The 7,583-nt window shown below is 47.9% G+C and overlaps 1 protein-coding gene across 4 annotated transcripts in view; it reads left to right on the forward strand.

Moving 5' to 3' along the window:
- LOC123102744 (fructose-bisphosphate aldolase-lysine N-methyltransferase, chloroplastic) overlaps positions 1 to 7,245 on the forward strand; it is a 36,669-nt gene extending 29,424 nt beyond the window's left edge. For 3 of the 4 annotated variants that reach the window (XR_006449250.1, XR_006449249.1, XM_044524174.1), the window contains one exon: positions 6,888 to 7,245. The gene's annotated coding sequence lies outside the window, so the exon portion shown is untranslated. Of the gene's footprint in view, positions 1 to 6,723; positions 6,768 to 6,887 lie in introns of those variants that run through there. The other variant, XR_006449251.1, reaches the window with a different exon arrangement.
- The last annotated feature ends 338 nt before the right edge of the window (positions 7,246 to 7,583 follow it).

The raw sequence follows: 7,583 nt of genomic DNA on the forward strand, positions 1-7,583 counted from the left end.
AGCAGTCCTCCCATTCGGGGGCTTAGCTACAGTCCAGTACTCGCCTAAGTTTGAAAAAATCCTACTGAGTGGAGAGCAGTCCTCCCACTCGGGGGCTTAGCTGCAGTCCAGTACTCGTCTAAGTTCTCTCACTTGAGGACTTAGCTGTAGTCAGGCACTCGCTTAAGTTTGGAAAAATCCTACCGAGTGGAGAGCAGTCCTCCCACTCGGGGGCTTAGCTGCAGTCCAGTACTCGCCTAAGTTCCCTCACTTGAGGACTTAGCTGCGGTCAGACACTCGCCTAAGCTTGGAAAAATCTTACCGAGTGGAGAGCAGCCCTCCCGCTTGGGGACTTAGCTGCAGTCCAGCGCTCGCCTAAGTTTGAAACACATCCTGCTCTGCAGTAACAAGGGGCAGGTCGACCGCCACCTCCTCCTTAGGGAGCTTCGCCACAAATACAACGCACACTTCATCCTGCTCTGCAGTAACAAGGGGCAGGTCGACTGCCGCCTCCTCCTTGGGGAGCTTCGCCACAAATACAACGTACGATCCATCGCTGACCCGCAAAGACGATGAGGTGCAGGTCGACTGCTACCGTCTCCTTCGGAGCTGCGCCGCAAATACAAAGGTTGTCTCGAATAAAGAACGATTCCCACCCGACGGGGAATGCATAAAGATATTCGACGATAAACCAAGTTCGGACCACAAATCAAAGTGCTCGAGCATTCCGCCCGAAAGAGATTAACGATTACAAAAACCACTCGGTATTCCGAGGCGAATTTAAAGTGAGGCATAAAAGTTTGTTCACTCCGCAGGAGGAGGGCTGGCAGGCTCGACGAACTCATCCAGGTCGACGCCGTCGGCTATCCGAGTGGCTGCAGCAGTGAAAGTCTTCATAAAAGTCCGGAAGTCATGTTTCTGGGTGTTGGCGACCTTGATTGCTGCCGGTTTGTCTTGTCGCACCTCCTTGCAGTGGACACGAACCAAAGGCAGAGCCACATCAGCGCCACACCGAGCAGCAGACTTCTTCCACTCCTGCACTCGGTCAGGGATTTCATTTAGTCGAGTCATCAGGGACTCAAGATCATTTTGGAGCACAGCCTCTGGCCAAAGTGCCGGGTCGATCCGCGACATGGCAACCTTCAGTCGAGCCAAGTAGTCCACGACACCGTCAATGCGGGATTCCAGTCGGAGCAGATTCATGGCAGTTTCATCTTTCACAGGAGAATTGATTGGATCTAAACCAGGTTCGATCTGCCCAGTCTCCTCCTTGAAGTTCTGGCAAAACTCTGCATCACGATCCAAGGATAAGTCAATTTACATACGCCGAGTCGACACAAAAAAAAATCAGTCGGAACAAAATGTGCACCTTCAAGCTTGATGAACAACTTCTTGGCAAGACTCCTCAGGTAGCTCTCCAGATCGTCCCTCCTGCGAGCAATGCTTTCCATCTTCTCGCCCAGGATGAGATTCTCCTTCTTCCAGCGCGAGCACTCCTTGTTGGCGTCATTCAGAGCAGACTTCAGCCTGGTATTCTCTTCTTCCAACTGGCCGACCGAAGCCAGTTTCTGAGCAGCTAGAGCGGTTTTGTCGTCAGCCTCCTTTCGAGCAGCATCCAAATCCTGGTCCTTCTTCGCCAGAGCTTCTCTCAGTTTTTCTACAAAGAAATGATGCCTGATTCAGAAAGAGCAGAAGAGAACTCAAGCTTAAGACAGACCAGTCGACAAATTCGTCTTACCAGTGGCGTCGTCCTTGACCCTTTGCAGCTCTGTCTTGGCCAGCTCCAAGTCAAGGTTCAGTTGGATCTGCTGTTTCTCCAAGTCAGCAAAGCGAGCTCCAAGATCACAAGATTTCTGAAATCAAAGGGGAGAAGTTATTTTTACAGCAAAAAAAAAGTTACTAAGGCTACGGTCGACTGCCCGCAGTCCACCATAGCCTCGGGGACTACACCCAGCGGGTGCACTTTGTGTGCCCCCGCCGGTTCTGATCCCACTCGACCGGTCCGCCGGAGTCGAGTGCAGGGAGTAAAAAAAAAAATAACAGAAAGCGCTCAGACCACAGTCGACTGCCAGCAGTCGACCGCGGTCTCGGGGACTACACCCAGTGGGTGCATTTGGCGTGCCCCCACCGGTTCCGACCCCACTCGACCAGACCGAGTGGAAGAGACAAACTATCAATTCGGTTTACACTCGACAAGATACAAAGACTACAGTCGACTGCCCGCATTCCACCGCAGTCTCGGGGACTACACCCAGTGGGTGCACTCAGCGTGTCCCCACTAATTCAGAGTTCAAGCAACGCACCCAATGGGTGTACTAACGCAAAGATTTTCAGAAAGGACTCTTCAGATATCATATCCTAACAGAACAAGCGGCGACCAACTAACCTAAACGTTGCTTTGGAGAGCCGAGCTGGCGTCGTAGGCGGCCTGACTGGCGTCTCGCACCATCTTCATCTTCTCCATCATGACACCCGCCTGGCGTATAGCTTCCCTGGCAGCATTCACTTCGTCTTCTAGGACATGATGGGTCGCAAAAACCGAAGGTGGGTCGACAGGGGCCTGAGCAGTCGACGAAGAAGGCAAGGCACTCGATAGTGGCACAGCGAAGGTAACAGAACCTCGATTGGCGTTGCCAGCGTCCTGAACGACTGGTTCCGCCCTCGGCGTCGACCGTAGCGCCTCTATCGTAGGAGCTTGCCTACTCTTCCTCGTCAAAGGCCTCTCGGGCTCTTCATCATCGTCAGGGAGGTCAATAACGTTGGGAGCTGTGCAGGGTACAATTGCCAAAGTCATGTTATCCAATGAAAAACGAGTCGAAAAATGCTCAAACCCTGTCCCACTCAAACCTCGATCCATTCGGGGGCTAATGATGAAGCTGTGTATCTAGGGTAGGGTCATGGACCTGTCCAAACTGACCTACCCAAGGACATCTCCAGAAGAAATCATCTTTCAATCGACTTGAAGGCGTCTCACTCGACAGACTTGAAGATACTCGACCAAGAAGCAATCACTCGACCAAGACCAAGCCACTCGACGGTCAGGTGGCCTAAAGGCACTCCGCATGCTAACGGTCGGTTATTAAGTAGCTTTTATGGTCATCATAGCACTTTATTACTAGCGTTACCAGTAACGCCCTGCCTTAATGTACATTGAACCCTTTGTATCGTGGGCCGGCTGGGGTCTTGGCGCACTCTATATAAGCCACCCCCCTCCTTCGAAACAAGGGTTCGCACGCCTGTAATTCACACACCCATAATTCAGTTGACCGCCTCCGGGCTCCGAGACGTAGGGCTATTACTTCCTCCGAGAAGGGCCTGAACTCATAAATCTTGCGTTCCTACAACTCCTCTATAGCTAAGGTCTTGCCTCTTCATACTTACCCCCCTACATCACTGTCAGACTTAGAACCACGACACCGAATAGTTGGTTCTTGGTGACATAGTTGTTGGGCTTCTCTTCTTGCTCGATGAAGAGTGGGTTGGTAGAAGTACTTGGCCTATCCATTTTCTCAAGCAAATATGTGAGTGGAAGAAAGCAAAGAACTAGACCAAATGTACCTTATCCAATGTTGAAGATGGATCAAAGATCCCCCAATGTAGTATTATGGAAGTAGCACAATTGGTGCCGGATCTTGTCGATTCTCACACCTATACAAGTAAATCTTTTGGAGTAGCTTGGTGAGGATGGTGGCACAAAAATTATGCAATTGTTAGCAAGATTCAATAATGTTGAAAGAGATTCACAAATTCGCAAGTGAAACAAGTAGACCAATAGCAATATGTGGCACACGGAAACACACGCACGGATAGATAAATGGGGTCGTGCAACCAAGGAACGAGCTCAAAATGTGGAATCGACGGAAAATGCTCTTGTTGCACAACTCTAGAGAGAGGCTAGCACGATTGCTCAATAGGCGGATACAAGACTTATGCACAACCTATAAGAGACAAAGCGTATCGACTTTCTATCTCAAGTATGCTATGTATGTATGGCTCCCGGTGGTTCTCTCACTATGATCCAAGATGATCGAATATGACAATTTGATATGCAATGTGGGGATGCTATGGCTATTGCTTACAAGCTTTTTGTTTCCTCTTGCTTAAAAGCTTTTTGTTCTTTTGATATTGTCCTTTGGCCACTTATGCGAAATTTTTGAACCAAGGTAGCAATGATGTATATGCGAGAACAATTGATAACACAAGAGATGATACGATGATATATGCATGCAATGGAAGGTGCAGATCGATTATCACTAAAGTGCACAAGTAATGTTGCCCGGTAATACTCAAATGGCTAGTATGGATAGGAAAGTGACGCAAAAATGGGCTCGGGGTTAACAATGCAATGGCAAGGGAGAGTATACGAAGATGTCGTCGAGGTTACTGACGGTGGTTTGTCATTTGTAAGCAATGGCGGATGATGATGGAAGTGGTCGATGACGAATTCGTGGCGAAGATGAGCGGCGGTGATGTCGGTGTCGAACCGTCCCTAAGTAGCCGAAACACGTTAGGAAATAGAAACCGCAACTCAAATTCTCAAAACAAATGTGTCAAAATTGTCGGAGGTGATAGTGGATAAGCGATGGTGGTATGCGGAAGTATAGGTGGAACTCCGGTCAAAATTGGTGAAGTTGGGGAAATATGGTGGCGGTGGAGACGTTTATTGCTGCCAGGGGCCGGATGTCCAAGTCCTCTGATTCGTGGACAAACTCGATGAACTAGGTGGGAAAAAGAAAAATCGGGGCAAAAATTCGTGGAATTTCGTGGATGGAAATTGGGGAAAAGTGGAGGGAAGCTAGATCCACTAGTAACACAGCAAATCCATGGATCAAATCAAACAAAACATCACACCAACAAATCAGATTTTTTTTGGTAGGGCTGTTTTTGTGAGGATTTTCGAAATTGGGACAAACAAAGCAAGATTAGGCTAGAAGGTGGGGGTAGAGACTCCAAATTCGTGATCAACCATGGCTCATGATACCAGGATGATGTAGGGCGGAACCCTAATGGCCGATCTTTCATGATTTTGAGGGGAATTCCCGAAGAACACGATGAACACAAGAGAGGAAAACACTCAAATCAACGAGATCCAATCACACATGTCCTAAATCCACATACACAAAGGGGAGATACAAGATCCAAAGTCAACAAGGGAGGATACATGGTAACTAGTTCATCCCAATCCATGAGGAAAGAGGTCTTGAATCCACTAGGGGGATCTTCCCTCAAAAGGGGTCTTGAATCCAATAGGGGGATCTTCCCTCAGGAGGGGTCTTGAATCCACTTGGGGGATCTTCTCCTTAGGAGGTCTCGGTCTCCAAAGGAGTAGGGGATAAGTCGACGAGCAAAGTTCTATCTCTAATGAGCCATCACATTGCTAACCCTAGATGGAGAGGGGAGAGGTCTATATATAGTGCTTGTACAAGTTGGGGCGAGTTGGAGGGATACATGGGCCTTTGGCCCGTTCACTGTGCGCAGACAGGGGCAGGATGTTCAGCGGCTCGCGGCGGGCCGGATGTCCGGGCCGGCGGGGACCGATTCCGGTTGCTCTATGTATAGGAGGGGCTGGATTTCCGGGGCTGGGCCGGATGTCTGGGGCTGGTCGGGCCGGCGGGGACCGATTCCGGTTGCTCTATGTATAGGAGGGGCCGGATTTCCGGGGCTGGGCCGGATGTTCGGGGCTGGTCGGGCCGGATGTCTGGTGCCTGTAGGTGCTCTTTGGCTGGGCTGCTGCTGTGGTTCACATCTCCAGGGGCCGGATGTTCGGGGCCTGTAGCCTTTCTCTGGTTCCTCTCGTCGTGCTCCTTCGTCCATGTACTTGGGGATTTGTCCATCATCATGAGCATGTCGGGGAGAGTATTCTTGGTACCTAAGCACGCATAGCATTCCGGCTTTAGGTAGTAGCCATGTCTCATGTGGATCATACGGAATATCACTAAGTAGAGATGTCACCTCGGTCTCGAGAGCTCTTGCACGTGCTCATGTCATCAGTCCACTTGGCACTTGGGGAGACGTAGGTAGGTCCATGGGGATGACCGTAGGATGCTCCGCATCACCTAGGCTATATAAGGCCCCTAATAGGCATGTAAATCATTCACTCCCTACTTGAATAAACTCAAGAGAGTCACTCTCCCCCTTCCTAAGAGTTGAGGCTCGACTGGAGGCCGGGTATCGTAGGCCGAGGGGCCTAGGTAAGGCTTGGACTAGTCTAGGGTCGTGGGACATCGGAAGCGGTAACACTCAAGTTTCTGTGTGCTGAGCACCACGCTTGATGTCTCTCCTCATAGGACATAGGTTGTGCTCCGATGAGGCGACTGAACCTATTTTTAGAAAGATTGTTGTATGAGTGTACGACGACCTTTGCTATAAGTCTGTTGTACATACCCTCGCCTACTCATGCTAACCACATTGCTAAGGGTACACCCCCTCCCCCTCGTTGAAAGTTGTTTTTGAACAACATATAGATTGTAGTATAATCTAGCATCCTATAAAATTTCATTTCAAAATACAATACATGTCAGGAGAATAAAAAAGATTAATCGTGCAGTGAATATTAACATTGTTTCTCTCTAAGATACTATTCACAACAAAATTTTGTCTTTATTGTACCTCAGTCTGTACAAGTTTAAACGAAAATAAAAATTTGTTACATCCAGAGCATTAAGTAATACCATCTCTTTAAAGTAATATAAGACGTTTTCGATCACTAAAGTAGTTATCTAAAACGTTTTATGTAATTTACAGAGGGAGTAGTTTCAAATACATGACTGTTACTGTACCAAGGAATGCCAGAAGCAGTAAACCTGCTATTGATTTTACTGTTTATGTATGTGGTATGCTATCAGAAACTTCTGCGACTGAATGCTCCTTAACTGATTTGTGATCACAACATGTCTGTTGTGTTGCAGGAAACCTGTTCGAGTGTAACAAGGATATTGTCGATCTCCACTAGATCTGCAAACAGTTTTATTGCACACAAATGTGCATTGATTTGCTTTTCCAGCAGTGTAGATTCGTTCTGTGTGTTCATTTTCATGATTGAGAGTTAGCAATGGTATCTTGGACATGCTCACTTTTCATTTTGTGCATAGAAGAACATGCACGAAAATTGGCTTGGCTCAGCTATTCTATTGTAACGGCTGGTTTAGAATTACCGAATCTGTCGACCCAGAGCTGGTAATTGCATGACAGTAGTTATGCTCTGATGCTGCATACCGCTATTTGTAGTTTGATTATCTTCTCGATGCTTTGCCAAAAATTCGTTTCTTTGCCCAAGGTCAGATGCTCTCGGTATGTCACTCTGACCGTTCGCTTCGAGATCGGTATCGCATCACATACTTGTTGCTGTATTTCCGTACATATCTGTGTAAACATCGGCCTGCTTAGCGCATTTATTCTAGTTTTTTTAAGAAATGATTGTAATTTTATGGGCGCTGCTACGCATGGCCAAGCGTCACCCTCTACCACTGCAATAAAGGTCGTGTTGCAGTAATTTTCTGCAATACATGGCTCATGTTGCAGTTTTTTTTTTTGGCAAAACATAGGTCAAATTGTAGACTTTATTTTGGGCGGCTTAAAAATAAGATGGCTTACTGAAAAAGTTA

The sequence above is a fragment of the Triticum aestivum genome, chromosome 5A (genome assembly GCF_018294505.1).
Source record: "Triticum aestivum cultivar Chinese Spring chromosome 5A, IWGSC CS RefSeq v2.1, whole genome shotgun sequence".
NCBI lineage: Eukaryota > Viridiplantae > Streptophyta > Magnoliopsida > Poales > Poaceae > Triticum > Triticum aestivum.